We start from the raw sequence: 16,557 nt of genomic DNA, 5'->3' as shown, positions 1-16,557 counted from the left end.
TTTTTGCATTCGGTTACATCAGACTTACGCAGATAAAAACGGTAGCTCGTGGTTCTGAGAGTACGGCACCTGTCCAAACACATTAGGGGGGTTTCCAATAAGATCGCCCGCTTCATTTCTCCGTACATTAAAAGCTCATTGTTCCAATGTACACGTTCAAGCTGATGCCACCACATTTGGAGTGTGACAGCCAACGCTGGCTGGTTAGGCAGTCGTCAATACCGGTTGCCTAAAGTCTGCACGCTTCCCAAAAACCGATCACCCATCCCAGGAGTAGCCCAGGTGGCTCCTCTCCAAACACAAAAGGTAAAATAAGCAAATAACAGAGTTCCATCAGGCTGCAGAGGTAGAACGGAACACAATATCCTGCAGCCATTCCACATACGAGCCTGTCCCACGTGTGCACAGCAGTCAGGGCGCCTCAGGATGCAAGCTGCCTCTCCAGGGAGGAGGAACGCCATCAAACATAGAGAGCTTTCATGGTCTACTTCCCTGCTTGTGTCTGCATTCACAACAGATTAAACGACCCTTTTTAATTGCTTGCTCCACTTCTTAATAATAAGAATAATTTAGAAGCATTCCATGCAGTCCTCTCCATTATTAGGGTGCTGGGCGGGTGCTGGCAGCACCTACAAGCACCCTGCTTTGTGCTGTTCAAGGTGAAGTCACTCTTTACTTGGTCTGGGCTTTTTGTGAGTGCATGTAAATCTGTTTTCATTGACACATTGCAGGGACATTCCTTCCCCAAGGAGATAAAACGCACGCGCCTATAATGTCATTCATTTACTTACAGGCACAGGGTGGTGGTGGTGGTGGTGGGGGGGGGGGGGGTGGTGGGAGGTCCCTGGACTACCGTAAACCACCAGGCGTTCGCTCTGAAGCAATGAAAGTGAGTCGGCAATTCCCCAGTTGAATGAGAGGACAGGTACCCGGGAGAAGAAAAGCCATTGACAAAGCAGCATATGTTTTTCCAAAACCCCATAATAGCCACGACAGGTGTGCCCACACTGTGGGGGTGGTCGCACCTCCGCGCCAACACAGATGCCGGCTTTTGAACCAGGCAATCTGGACGACCCCTTCCTTCTATAGCTTGAAGGACGGACAGGAGGAGGTCCATGGACGCATTTTTTAACCCTACACTAGCGTGTTCTTACCCCTGATGCTAATTAGCTCCCAGACACACATGAGGCTGGATCCCAGGATCGTCTAAAACTTCAAAAGTTCCTATTTTAGAATTGGCACAAGGTTTATTGTCAACATTGTGAAGATACCAAGTAATCGCATTACCTTAGCAACCAAAAGGACTTGATCAAGAATCAACTTTGGGGCAGCTCTGTTTATTTTTAAGATGCTTAGCATAGCCTAGCCTAACATATTATGCTTACATAGTTGCAGAAGGTGAGAGTCTTTTAAATTAATATGCTAGCTTCTGAAGGGTCACCTTACCATCTCCTTAAGGTCCCGGGTTTCATCTCAGTATCTGCCTTATAAATGGGGACGGAGGTTGTCAATCAGATTGGTAAACTGTTGCCTCGGGTGCCGCCAGAGCTAATAAAGCCTCTCACCAGCCCCTTATTTTAAATGAAAATGTTAGTTTCTCTTCACCGTTACTGAAGCGGTGAGCACTGGAAACCCTTGACTTTACCAGGAGGAGTGGGTGAGCGAGAGGACGAGAGCACACAACAAAGGGGAAACGGTGAGTGGGGTCTCTCTGAGAGCGAGGAATCTTTAAGGTCATTATGATGCACGTGGGCTGCTGGAGACCAGGTAATTAACAACAAACACTGTATAAGACTTGGGTTGGAAACGCCGGCTGAGGCTTCAAGGTGAGTCCGCAGCAGATCAATAGAAGCCTGCATATTTCAACGCTGACGGGCAGGGCTGGGAAGGTGTGTGTGTGGGGTGGGGGGGTGGGGGGGGGGCTTCCTTGTTGGGAGGCAAATAACCGCTGCTAATGGCACATTCATGTCTAAACAAGCTCACCGCGATCGCCACAGTAGCTTTTCCATAGGTAACTACCCCCACAGGAAATCATCCTGCTAATGAGCTTGTCACAAACTGCTGGTTTAATCCCATAAACTATTTTCAGGTGACTAATACAGCTTCATTTACTGGTTCATTCATTGGTTGCCCAGCAACTACTGCCGGGCAAAGGATTGTGGCACGTAAACCCCTACATGGAAGGTAAAGGGTTCTGACCGCTGGAGCCCGAGTGTGATCACACACACCTTCTCACCCTGCGTGCGTCGAACACACACGTTATGAACCAAAACACGCCGCAGCCTTCACCCCCGCTGCTCAGCCCCGGGCAGAACTGCGCGGGAAGTTGGCTGTTGGAGCTCACTCGGCTCCTCTCGGACAAACGTTCCCAAGAGCTCCGTACACGGCTCAAAGTAACGTGACAAGACCCCCCCCCCCTCCCACACACACACACACACACTGTCACCTCTCATCTTCCTCTCATCACCTCCCAGCAGAATAGACTTAATAGAATTCATAAAACAAAGAAGGGATTGATGGGTAAATGAGGCATGTGAGGGGGGCAGCATAGAAATTAATTATTAGAGCGGCACGGTCCGGGCTTGTGATCAACAAGCGCGGACCTGTGGAGTCTTCAGAGTGTGTGTGCACGTGTGTGTGTGTGTGTGTGTTTCCAATTAAATGCAGTGAAATTGAGAGACTTGGCCTGTAGGAATCTAATTACAAAAATCCTTGAGGGGGGAAACAGGACGAGTTCTTTGTGTGTCTGCGTGCACGTGTGTGTTCTTGTGTTTATTGAAGACCAAAATAATCATTCTACGAGCAAAGCGAGGTCATTTCTGGCCGGTCCTCACAAGTTCAAATAGCTGTTTGAGGGTTAAGACGTGGTTTTAAGGTTGGGGTCAGCAGGAGGCCCTGAGCTGTGGTGGTTCGGGGTTGGGACGGGCTCGTGCGTGATGTCTGCAAACGTCCTCACAAGCTGGAAGCACAAGGACAAGTGTGTGTTAGAGGGGCGAGCGAGCCGGGGTGAGAAAATACCGCAAACGCTTCTGCAGCGAGCGTTGTGTTATTTCTTCTTGCATTTCCATAAAACCTTTATATTCTTTCCCCCCATTATTTATGTATGATCGGGATCGGGATAACAAGGTAAAGCTGTTTTGCTCCGGTTTGGTCTATTGATGAAAACGAACTAAATAAATGATGAGTTGTTGCTAAATGAGAGGACAAATCCTGATTTTTTTTGCCCCCCCCTCCCTTTTTTCATGTTGTTTGTATGGTAGCAAATATGAATTTACACGACACGAAGGATCTGTGTATTCCCTTTCTTGATTTTGAGCTCGCTGTTGACGCCTGAGAGTTAGTCTCAGCTGGCGATGCGTCAGTGTGATGTACAGAGGTGTATCACTGCCTGCCCGGTGGCCTCATCTGAGCCACAGATGTAGAGGGGAGGAGATGGAGACATCTGCCTGAGCTCAACCTGAACTACATCTTACCCATCTTATTGTATCCAAGTATTTCTGTTATGGGAAATAAAATGAGCTCGTTAAATGATTAATATCTATTCCTGGGGAGCCACGTGCAGGTGCTGAGATGTCCTTTGAGAATGGAATTCAGCTGTGACCCCAGCAGTCACCGGACGAGAGGCTGGATGACCCCAGAATACCAGCCGATCGCACACACACACACACACACACACACACACACACACACACACAGACACACCATTCCCTTACTCACTGGCTCTCACACACTCACACCTAGAGGTAATTTACACCTTATTTACAGGAGAACCACCTGCATTGCCATCGATTTACAGGTGGGCGGCGAGTTTTGTGTGACGCGAGACTCCACTCCTGTTTTACAAATAGTGCCATTTTGAGGGCCCGAAAAAGCCATTACAGTGTAAAAGGTCAGGCGAATGAACACCTGCGTCTGAAACCCTCATGCAGCACACTCGACGTCGGAGGGCCCTGCCGTGCACGTGAGCTGGATGAGCCGAATGTCCTAAATCACATTATTACGACAAGAACGACAATAATGGAGACAGTAGGTGCCTTCAAAACGGTGTACGGAGCTTTCTGGATCCGTGATCAGCCGTGTTACATGTTTATTGTAACGCGCGCACACACACACACACACACACACTCACACAGGCTTAGTGCATTTTCTCTGCCACACTCCATCGGTCCCCCAGCTGATGTCAGATGTCATGTCGTGTGACTGCACCAGTTACTCAGAGTCCATCGCCCCCACGTCTCATCATTAGCATCCGTGACTAATCCGGTGTAACGCGCCCCGCGACATGCTGCATCCAAATGTCACCCGATGGATGACATTTTTTCTGACAAAGAGTTTGTGCGCGTCGCTTGACAAGCCGCTAAACGGTGAAGGGCGACGCCGCGCTTGGGAGACGGGAGCAAACTGAGACGATGAAGACGGACGGACAGAGAGACGGACGGATGGGCAGATTTCTTGGGGCGTCATGGCTGCAGGATTCATGCCGCACAAACCCGGATTTGCAACAGCTTTGACGCAGCACACACACACACACATGCGCGCGCAGACACACACAAGCCCCAAATCAATGCTATTGATCAACAAATAGTCAAAGTGAAGGCTGACATTTACAGTCTCGGTTCAGTTTGTGTGTTTTATTTGCATTTCCTGTCACTCTGAATAATGAACAGGTTTTGTTGGGGGTGGGGGGCTACAGGGGCAGGTCATTTAGCATAATTCTGTCTGATAGGAGGCACCCACATATCATCAGACGATCAATACTTAAACTTTATTACCGACAGGTCATTTCCCGGTGAGTGACCAGAGCGGCTGGTGGCGATGGCACGCCGCCGGCGGGGCCGACCGGCGCCGCCGTTTGCAATGATGGCAGCGCAGAGAGGGGACGGCGGAGGCATTTCGGAGCGTTACCATGCGACAATCAATGTAATGCGACGGGGGAGGGGTGGTGTGTGTGTGTGTGTGGGGGGCATCGAGTTAAACACTCAGAAAGGACTGCAGAGTGAAAGAGACACGGCTGCGGCTGCTGGAAAAGGCTGGGACTTTTTTTTTTTTTTTTTTTTTAAAGCCAAAAGGAAAAAAAAAAGCCTTCCGATTTTAGTTTGAGGAAAAAAGGTTGTTCCGAGATCTGTGAGGGGAAAACGAGCCCAAGCCAGGAGGAAGGAGCAGCAATCTGTCTGGGGGAATCGTCTGAGCTTCCACCGAAATAGAAAGAAGGATGGGAAACATTTCCATTAAAAGTTTGGGCCCGACACATCAGCATGGCTAGGAGAAGTGAGCAGAACCACAACAGAACCAGGCAGGTCAGAACGGGCCATTAAAAATGGCTGCTGCATCAAAGCCGTTGTTTCTCCCCCCCCCTCAAAATAGAGTGACGAACATGCAGTTAATGACTCAAACAAGCAGCCGTTACAACCCGGCACCGCAGGGCCGAACTGATGAAGCAGAAGTCTGAGGAGAGGAGCCCGCAGCTCAGACAGACCTGGCTCGGGCGGGAAAACGTCTTTGGCGGCGCCGCCGCTGACGACAAGCTCGACTGTGGCGACGACCGCCGATACCGTCAGCCGCCCCCGAAACTGAGACACGGTACAAGCGTCCGCCGCTGCGTCCCTCAGCCTGTGAGGACAAGGACAAGAGCCCAGAGTAGAGGTCAGGGCCAGTGCGGCCGCCACGTTCCTCTCGGAGGCTGATTCCAGCCGCTGAGATCATTGCTGCCAGATTTTGTAGCACGGTGACGCTCCGTCAAGAAAAGCACTCGACCGTCGCGTCTTCCACCGTGGACGACCTCAGAAGACAGTGACGCTGAGGAAATGACGCTCTGCCGCGCAAAGGTCGCGCCTCTATTTCCGTTCACGCCACTGAGCAGCGAGCGGAGGCCTGAGCGGCGGGGCGCCGTGCCCGTCAAAGCGGTTTAGTGACGGTAGAGTGGGGCTGGAGCAGCCCTTCCTTACTCATGTTGGCCCTGACAGGTGACAAAACAGCTGCGGGAGAGGCCGCCAAGGGAGCCATGGCGAGAGAACTCAGTGAAGAGTCCCTATTGTCAGGCGAGACAAGTGTGGATATGAGTGGGTGGGAGTGTGTGTGTGTGTGTGTGTGGGTGCTCAATTTAATACTGCGCCAGAGGTTAAATTTGTGCCAGCGCACCAGCTCTGTGAATCCGCTCCTAAAATTTAGCACAAGACCAAATCCTCGGACCTGAGCTGGTCTTTGGATTAATGTTTTCCGTCGTGTGTTGGATCCGAACCGACCTTTTCATTTACAGACTCAAACGCAGCTTAGCCAGCAAACCTCACCTGTCAGAGGGAATCTGGCGGCCCAGTGGCTAATCCCCGCCATTTCTAATGCATACAGCCATCATAAACCCGCCCCCCCCCCCGCGCACAATGCGGCGGGTAATCGGGGTGTTGGCTGAGGCGCCGGCAGCTGCGTGTCATCAGACATTACCTGCAGGTTTGCGTCCGCTCCGTTGCATCCAGAACCAAAGCACCTGGATTAAAGCGCGCACCCGTTGACACATTCAGGCTGTGTCGGTTCTAATGGAAACAGCAACCGGGACCGGTCTCAGAGGGAGGCTTTATGTTGGTAATGAACCCTCGCCGCTTCACGTAAAGAGAACCAGGAAGGTTTGTTGTCTGGGGGGTGATTAAAGATGGAAATAATCTTTCATCTTAAACACCAGCGGAGCCACTTCATCAGTCTCTCCCTGCCTGACGCCCGCGGAGGCTCGCAGAGTCACAGGGTCACGCCTGTCGTTGCATCTGCCCTCGCCTTTCTTCTTTTTCTGCATTCTCTGGGAAATAATGGCCGCCGCGTGTCTTCTGTGCACCCTCTCTGTCTCCTTCTGACCCCAACGAGAGGCTCTCGGGTCAGCGTCTGGCCTTACTACACGGCTGTCAGATGAAAAAACAATCTTTCTAACTCAATAATAAGCATTCTCTACAGAGCCAGCCAACATCCGCTCCCTGTCCCTCGCTCCAGCTCCAATCTTGTGGACTTTATCCTCATCTTACACCTCTGTTGTGCAATTGTCCTTGGTCTTTTGTGGTGTTTTTATTGTGTAGTGCATCACACGCCAACATGTCTCTATTTATTCCTCCCCTCTGTTATAGTCAAGCCAGTCTGAACTTCTGCTCTCACACTGCCCCCTGTGGTGGAAGGCAGTATCGCACCCGGGAGTCCAAACCATCTGCGTGATATTTGCTCATCAGTGATGGTTTTGAAAGAAGAGGTCGAAAGAAAAAATCATATTTTGAAATGAAATGAACTGAGTTGATGAAATGTGTTTCAATGACCTCGGAATACCGAGCTGAATGATTGCCACGTTCCGCCGTTGCTTATTGAGCTTTACAAAATAAAAGGCGGTTACAGTGTTAGCGCACTCCCACGCTTTGCCAGAAGGTTCTTAAAGTCACAAAAACGTGGCAAACCTTGCCTTGCAGATGTGGAGGTGGACACGGAGGCAAAATAATCTTGCACTTTACTGCAGCACCCCCCTCCACACACACGCAAAGACACACACTTCCTCCTTTACGCCCGTCAGATTTAATACCAGTGTCGGTGTTTACCTTCTAATAATAAACTGAAATATGGATCGTGAGCTCCTGGCACAGGTGACCTGCTGAGGACAAGCTAAATACCATCCATCGGCTCATGCTAAAACGGGAGCCCGAGGTTAGCCGCCGCCACGGAAGCAAACATCAATAAGAGCAGACGGAGGGGAGCGAAGATATGAACAGAGGGGGGCATTGATGTTTCGGTCAAAGGGTCCAGGGAAGGGTCCAGAGGTCGCTTTACATTATTTCCATCTGCCCCTTAATGTCCAGCTGCTGGACTTTTCATTATTTTAAGGTGTCGCGGTCGACCTCAGTGTTAGCAGAAATTCTACCATGAGCAGCAGGGACCAAAGGGGGGGGGGGGGGGGGTGTCTGTTCATGAGAGGGGCAGCATATGCATGTGCAATTCAATCATATTAGGCCGTGGACTTTAAGATGGCAGTGTTGTGCAGAGTCATTTACAGTGGGTGCAGCATTGGAGAGGGCTGGGGGGGGGGGGGGGGGGGGGGGGGGTGTCACAGGAGCGCATGAGGCACATGGATCCTTTAGGTGGATGAAAAAGTGCAGTTACGCAGATACACATGTATATTTGCTGCCAGAGCAGTGAGACGTGCCAGCCATTCCTTTCATCAATAATATGAGTAGGGAAGGGGGGGGGGGGGTTATTCCAGTGAGAACTGTCTGATGAGATGTTGGTCCAGACTTTAAAAAATTTAGCAGGCACAAAGAAGGGTCAAACTGTGGTGTGTCCAGGGGCTGCTTTGGGAGGAGGCAACACAGCAGTGCACGTGCGGCATCATTTACAGGCCAAACTGGGCTTCAGCGACCCAAAAAGCCAAAAGGAGAAGCTCCCGACGCAACAAAAACCACTGAATCTGCTGTCTGCGGGGGGTAAAATCCCCGCTGAATGATTTCAAACGGCCCAAAATTTCAGGCGTTTTCAAGACAACTTGTTTCGCAACCTTCCTCAAAGGTCCATGACGCAAAATTGTCTTGTTTTCAACGATCGCGGCGCCATGCGACAAACACCTGAAGCCCGAACAGGCCCAAACTTACCTTGACTGGCATCTAAAAGGTGTGCCCGGGATGGAACCAAACCGCCGAGGGCTCTCCCTCCCCGGGTGAACGCACATGGAGAACCACTATCCGCCGGACACTTTTGGGAACGGCGCGCAGGATGAGAGGGGGGGTGGGGGGGCGTCTCCGGGAGAAGGGGCGTTGCGGTGCGGCGGCGCTGAGCCCGAATCCCCGCTGGGAAAACCTGGGTCGTCCGCTGCAGCCGCTCTGCGGGGCGCGCTGGACTCACATTTCCACGGAAGAAAACCAAAAGGCAATTCTCTTAGTGCTTTCTTGAACCCTTATTTAAAAGCTCCTAAAGAAGATTTCTGGCTTGCAAACAAGAATTCACCCCACAGATAATCAATATCTGTAGTTCCACGCGCTCCGGACACTTTAGTCGAGGCGGTCACGTTGCCTGAGCAGGCGGCAAAAATCCGACGGAGAAGAGGAAGAAAAAAATCCCGTCCCACTTTTGGTGATTAAACATTAACGCCGCTGAATTCTTAAACTCTCCTTTCCTCACACACACCAGGAAAAGATGTTCTCAGACCGTCCAAACTCTGATCCTGCAGGCGATGGCGGCGCTTCCCAAAACGCATCCTCGCGCTTTTCTTTCCTCCAAAACCAGCTCGAACACCTGCAGTCTGAGACGCGGAATCCCCCCCGAATCCTAACGGGAGCGCAGGTTTGGTTTCATCGTTTTCCCGAAGTCTGGAAACACACAGAATATCCCAAAGAGCCTCACCAAAGTGTTGCGTCCGAGATGCAGCGGAATAAACTGTCCCCCTCATCAGCTCCAGACTGCAGCTGCTTTCAGATTTTGTCTCCGTCGTTGTGATTTCTCAGCAAGAGTTCTGTGAGAGAGAGAGAGAGAGAGAGAGAGAGAGAGAGAGAGAGAGAGAGAGAGAGAGAGAGAGAGAGGAGAGAGAGAGAGAGAGAGGGAGGGAGGAGATGGGGGGAGAGAGGGAGAGAGGCTGCTGGGTGCGTGTGCGAGCGCATCTTCATTTTGTGCCAGGGCAGAAACGCTCCCTCAAACATTCAGATCATTGTGATTGTTGTCACTTAACAAGCGCGGAGCAGCTGCGCCCCGTTTCGACTCCGTGCGTGTGCGCGTCATTAAGCGCGCGTTTGCTGAGGTCGGCTGACGGTCCTTGGTGAAATATTCACCACCCTTCCCGCCGAGTTCGCCGAGGCTTCGCCCCGGTGTCGCTGCTCGAGGCACCGCGGAGGGTGGGACAGGTGCGCGCGCGTGCCGAGGGACGGACGCGCGCGCGGGAGTAGGTCCTGCGTTCTGTGGGATCAGAGGGGGCAACTGCACCGCAAACGGGGGGCGACTGGGAGGCGGTATCATGGGCTCGTGATGGGCGTGCGCGTGTCTGTGAGAAGGACGGAATGTGAGACAGAGATGAAGGTGACGAATCAAAGAAGTGATTGGTGGAATTTATTACGAGCCCAGAAGGACGGACAGAAGCTCAGTGTGAAGGAAGTCACCAGATTAGGACCACACACACACACACACACACACACACACACACACAACCCCATCACCAGCACACCACAACACACACACACATACACACACACACTACCTCACCACCACACCCACACCACAACACACACACCACCCCGCCACACACACACACACACATACACCACCTCACCACCTCACCACCACACCACAACACACACACACACACACCACCACCACCACCACACCACAACACACACACACACACACACACACACACCACCACCACCACCACCACACCACACACACACACCACCTCACCACCACACCACAACACACACACACACACACACACACACCACCACCACCACACCACAACACACACACACACACACACACACACACCACCACCACCACCACCACACCACACACACACACCACCTCACCACCACACCACAACACACACACACAAACACACTTTCAGCACCACGGACAGCGAATTCATCCTTTTCTCCCAGCGAAGTCCAGCAGAAAAAGAAAAGGAGAATCATTTGGGGAAGAAACAAAGGTAGCGTGGCATTAATGTGGGTGGTTCCGTTCTCAAGCCCTCCGTCCATCACCCTTAACCTCCTCTGGTGGGGGGGCAAAGCGCTTGGTCAACGTTCTCGCACGTGTCTGTTTTCAGTGCCAGAAGGTAGATCTTCATCTGCTGCTGTCAGGGCTTTGTATAAAGCAGTCTCATTAGAGGCCATTAGAAGATCATGTGACCCCACCCCACCACACACACACACACACACACACACACACACACACACGGTCTCGTCATGCAGGGAGGTGCAGAGCTCAGCTGTATTTAATATCCCCCATGAAATGCTGAATAAAAGAGGTCCTCGGGGATAGAGGCTGGGGTGCCTGTGGGAGCCGGCCTGGAACAGGAAGCGTTAAAAACTCCGCGCCCTCTGTGCCTGGTTTGATGGGAATAACGCTGATCCGTCCAGCGGGAAGAGCGATGCTGCAGTGATTTCAGCGCTATTAAACACAAGCGCGTTCCTTCACGCGCCAGGTCAATCCTGCGCCGGCCGCTCCGCGACAGCCTCCACGTGTAGCCACAGGAAAATATTTTTCCATTCGGCACCGGAAAAGGAAGTGGAGGCATGAAAATTGTATGTTGAGCCATTGTGAGGTGATGATTAATTCAAGGCGCTATGTGCAAAAATACCCTTGCTCGCAGTAAAGTGTGTTATTCATAAGTTTGTGAATAATTGAGTTTCAGGGAGCGTATTTAGCACTGAGGGGGGGGGGGGGGGGGGGGGGGTGCTGACTCTGGGCTTTGTCTGGGTTGGTACTGGTGGGGAACTCCAAGGGGTCAGCCAATTAGCAACCAGAGCCACAGACACAACAACAATGAAACTCTACTGTTAGTGATGAAGCACGAGCTACCAAAGGAGCTGCTTTCTGCTGCTGTTAGCTGCTGTTAGCTGTTAGCTGCTGTTAGCTGCTGTTAGCTGCAGCCTCCTGTAGGAACCAGCGGAAATGGAGACGGACCCTGGACAGGACGCCCGGTGGACAGGCAGGAAGTGAGGAGAGGACATAAAGATGACTCTCAACACAACATCTGAGTGGAGTTTAAAACTGGTCAAAAACAACTGTAGATTTATTAAGTTCCATGTTAGAAGCAGAGATAACAGTTGTGTGCGTGCGTGTGTGTGTGTGCGTGTGTGTGTGTGTGCGTGTGTGTTGACTCAGGGGCTGCTGGGAAGAGACAAATGTGTGTTTTTAACCTCTCCGGGTGGAGATAAGAGACAGGGAGTCCCTGCAGTATGGAGGGAAAGCGATTACTGCCACCAGCTCCAGCCTCACACACACTGAAGAAGGGAAAGTAAAACACACATAACACACACACACACACGAACGCGCAGGTCAAAGCTGAAAACTTGTAGAAAGTGTTCATCTTTGTCCTCGTCGTCTTTGGTGGTGGCAAAGGGGAGATGGGAGGGACAGAAAGGAGGATAGGAACATATAGATCAATAATGAAGACAAATGAAATGGATGGAATTATTGTGGTGTGTCAGAGGAGAGAGAGAGAGAGAGAGAGAGCAATACAATACAGCCGTCAATGATCAACATCAGAAGGTATTTTACACAAAATTTAAATGATAAACTGACTTTATTGGGCTCTAAGGAAGTGAAAGCGAATCAATTATGAGCATTTTATCAACAGAACTGATTCCAGGCACGTTTCCTCCGCAGGAACTTCAGGGTAATCTCTCCATCCCGGCCCCGCTGGTGCCTGTCTCCCCTGCAGGAACCGCTCCCAAGCAGCCTGTTCAGGAACGTTTAGGTGGCCCTACTGAGTCCCTGCTCCGGGGGGGGGGGGGACGTATCGGCTCCTAAACGCCACTGGGCGGGGCGTGAAGGTTACTTGACGCTGATCGGCCAAATGTTACATTACGTGGTGATCGATGCTCATGACGTCGCCAAGCAGTCCCACCCCGCGGTGGAGACGTGGCCCCTGAGAGGGCCACATGAGAGGAATGGTTCCTGCAAAGTTCCTGCCCCAGTATTTGCCTGGAACTCCCGCAGTGGAAACGCGGCTTCTGTCAAACAGTACTTGGCATTTCAATATTTAAATAGTTCTGTGTTGCCCTTTGATGGAAGGGAAAACATGGCCCCGCACACACACACACACACACACACACACACACACACTCACACACACACACTCACACTCACACACGTCCCCACTGTAAACTCATAAACCTTTTAGCGTAGCAGCCCAAAACGTGTGCAGCCTGTTTCACACATGTTGGGATGGAGGAATCTGGTGGCGCCACTCTCACGTGTGTGAGCGCCAGGAGAGGGTTTGTGTCTGAGGAGGTCAACGAATTATTAAGCGACAAAAGACGGGGGGGAGGAGCGAGGAGGGAGGAGAGATTGGCGAGTTCTAAGTAGGCGTCAGAGCAAACGAGCTGCGAAGGCTGTTTGGCTGTTTAAGAATGTGCGTGTTCAACAGCTCACAGACGTGGAATCTAAAGAGTCTCAGCAAAAGTAGCTGCGGCGCCGCTTCCATTAAACTCCAACGGTGATGTTTTGTGCTGTGCTTGATTAGCTGAATGCTAATAGCTCTGTGCTTCAGAGGAAAACCTTGGGGTTTTTTTTTTTTTGTTATTATTTTGATTGTTATTCTAGGTTTATCTTTCATTTTAAAACGACTTCGCATGTCGCATGTTTTTTTAATTTGATATTAAAAGCCTGATATTACGTTGTTGTAAGACATTTACATGTCTGCCCGTTTACATGTATCTACCATCTCCAGATGCCAAAATGCCCGAGTACCCGTGTGGCGCCAGTAGGCGGCGTTGCCGTATGGATCGATTCGTTCCCTGCAGGACGTTGCAAATACACCCCAAAACACGTGTAAATGGGGCCGGAGCCTTCCACTCTCACTTGTGCGCACCTCCCTGACGCCTCATCCCGTTTCACACTCTTTACCCACCCAGAATCCTCCCTCCAGGGACACAGAACTAGCTCGTACATTTCATTAGAGGCTAATTTGATCATGCGGCGGGCTCGTATCGATCCCAACAGTCGGGCAGGAGAAGAAGATGTTGGACATGTGAGGTTAGGAAGTGGTGATCTTACAGCATTCAGTGTCCACCAGGCACGCCAGAGGCCGACAGATGTTTTCATGATACTGTGAAGAGTCACCTGGAGCTAGCATCGGCTTCGATTCCGAACACGTTTACACGCACTTTTATGGAGTCCAGCTTGAGTGAGACAATCACGATCATTTGCATTTATTTAGGAGAAGGGAGCGTCCACAAAAACACTGTCTCTTCCAGAAGCCTCACACATTTTGGGAGCCGTGATGGGAAAGTGAGTGGAGCAAAAGAGAGGGAGATTTGTGAGAGAGCAGAGGGGTGCAGGCAGGAGATACCGTGGTGAGACTGGGCTGGGAGGATGTTTTGACCTGGCAGGATAAGAGATCCGCCAGCCTCCGACTCACTCTGCCAATAAATAAAAGTAGAAAAATACCAGGGGACTACCAGATGAATGGAGGTAGAGGTGATGGAGTGAGACATGGCTGCAGCAGGAGGAAGAAAGGAGTTAAGAGGATCCTGACTGGTTTAGGGATTTAGTGGGAAAACCGGTGGAAAATAGTAGAAAAGAAGGCTGCCTACTGCGTATAATTGAGCAAGGTGTGGAGAATGCACTAATATGGAAATGAACCAGCAACTAATTTGGGATTAAAGCCCATTCCCGCTAAAGGAATTATCCCAGAAAAGCCCGTTCAGTTCTCACTTTTCCACAGTTTTGTGGATTAGCATGGTGGCAGCGCTAACCCAACAAACCACACGCACGGGCCCGTCAGTGTAGGTTTGATGTTGATTTGACAGCACTTGAAGTCTGACAAAGAAGCGCTTCAGGAACCCCCTTACAGCGAGGAGAACCTGACTCATAGAACGCCCACCCATTGTCCCACAACCTCGTCAGATGGAAACCAGAAACGGACGGCGTGGCGCTCGGCTGAGTTCCTGCCTGTCCGCCAGTCCTGCAGCGCCGCTGCCCGCTCCGCCGCGGAGAACGCCATTAATAAAGCAAACGGATCGGTTCCATTAGACCCGGGCCGTTGTGACGGAGGAGTCAGGTCAACGGTTTCTGCAGCACGTCCGCGGCGTTTGATGGAAATCCAGCGGAGTGGTGTCACCTCTAATTAGCTCCCAGCTAACGTCTACATCTTAGCTTAGCCGGTGTGGTGTCAGACCGGCGGCCCTCAGGCCTCTTGACTGGTGCTTAAATGTCACTGAGATCGCAGCAGCCAGGTTGTCAGCGCACGTTTCTTAGCAGGAGCGCGAGCTTGAGGAAACACCGAGAGCGACTTTGACACAATGAGGTGCACAACAAATCTGAATGGAGGTCAAAGAGCCCGAGCCCCCAGCAGGGAGATGTTTTATGGAGAGTCGAGGGCAGAAGTGGCCCCCGGATTATGGTCACGGCTGAAAGAAATGTCCTGTTGCAACACGTAAAGCAACGTCATCCAACAAGTCCTTCAACAACATTCAAGCTGCCCCCCCACCCCCCCATCCTTACCCAAACTCTCCCTGGAGGACCTCAGACCTCTGCTTTATGTTCACACCGTGTATATTTTACAGATGAATAGTTTGTGATCAGGGCATCATTGGAAAAGAGAGCTCTCTTGTTCTCCGTTGGCCCTGCCTGAATAAATAAAGGTGAAATAAATAAATAAATAAGCAATAGGTGCAGAGTGGATCAGACGGTTTTATGCATCTGAGCTGAAAACCAAGCTGTGTTTGAGGTTTGCAGCCAACAGCAGCTCCACCAAGAGGGAAAGCTGGGACTTTACTGCCACACGGAGGATTAATGAGGCCGCCAACGCCGGGAGGGGGCCGTCGGGACGGGGACACCGGGCAGGGTTGGCGGGAAGCGTAAACCGAGCGGGTCAGTGGGGTCAGAGGTCAGGAGGTCGGCGCGTAGCTGGATCGACAGACAGGAAACAGGAAAACAACGCCGAGCCCAGCGGCGAGACAACGTCCTGGGGACAGATGTGAGCGTGGACAAGCCAGAGCCTGACTGGCACCAGCTGGACAGACTGGAGAAACGGCCTCTTCCACCGGGGCTGAGCTGGGGGGGGCGCTTGGGCCCCCATCCCCTGGAGGACTGGAGGCTGCAGCGGCCCCCAAAGTGGAGCAGCTACACACCGATGTCAAGATTTGCTCATAAAACTTTGCTTTTCCCCCTCATATCACTCTGGTTTTGAGTGGACTGATGAGAAAATATTGAAATTGCTCCGATTTTAGCCTAAACTTTCGAAGTATTTATGCTAATGATGGTGGTTCGGGGCGTTGTGTTTCTGAGTTAAACGGGAGTGCGAGGTGAGGCGGGGATGCAGAACATGAATCCAGGACTGCAGTCAGCTCGGGGACGGGCCCACGCACATCGCAGCAGGATGCTGATAGCTTCAGTGAAGAAGAAGAAGGAAAAAAATCTGGAGTCATGCTGGGGCTAAATATAGACAAAGGTTTTATGTAAGCTGAGGTGAATCATTCCATCAGCACATCAGCACATTCGCTCACACACGAGCAGAACCAGTGACACAGAGCAGCCGCAGGATGAACAGAGAGTTAAACTGAGTCAAATCAAGTGTGCGTGTGCGTGTGTATATGTGTATATGTGTATATGTGTGTGCGTGTGCGTGTGTATATGTGTATATGTGTATATGTGTGTGTGTGTGTGTGTGTATATGTGTATATGTGTGTGTGTGTGTGTGTGTGCGTGTGTATATGTGTGTGTGTGTATATGTGTATATGTGTGTGTGTGTGTATGTGTATATGTGTGTGTGTGTGTGTATGTGTGTATATGTGTGTGTGTGCGTTCTAGTGAATGCTACATAGTGAGGACCAGCATTTCAGTAGCAAAACAAGGACCTACGGCTGGTCCTCAAAATGGATGGATGGATGGATG

At 51.2% G+C, this 16,557-nt stretch overlaps 1 protein-coding gene across 1 annotated transcript in view; it reads right to left on the bottom strand.

The window, feature by feature from the left end:
• Positions 1-9,449, bottom strand: part of LOC101067096 (voltage-dependent T-type calcium channel subunit alpha-1I-like) — an 82,920-nt gene extending 73,471 nt beyond the window's left edge. Inside the window, exon 1 of the mRNA XM_029836341.1 lies at positions 8,604-9,449. The gene's annotated coding sequence lies outside the window, so the exon portion shown is untranslated. The remainder of the gene's footprint in view (positions 1-8,603) is intronic.
• Positions 9,450-16,557: the final 7,108 nt, after the last annotated feature.

The sequence above is a fragment of the Takifugu rubripes genome, chromosome 5 (assembly GCF_901000725.2).
Source record: "Takifugu rubripes chromosome 5, fTakRub1.2, whole genome shotgun sequence".
Classification (NCBI taxonomy): domain Eukaryota; kingdom Metazoa; phylum Chordata; class Actinopteri; order Tetraodontiformes; family Tetraodontidae; genus Takifugu; species Takifugu rubripes.
Note: the sequence above shows the minus strand (reverse complement) of the source record. Positions and strands in the feature narration are given on the sequence as shown.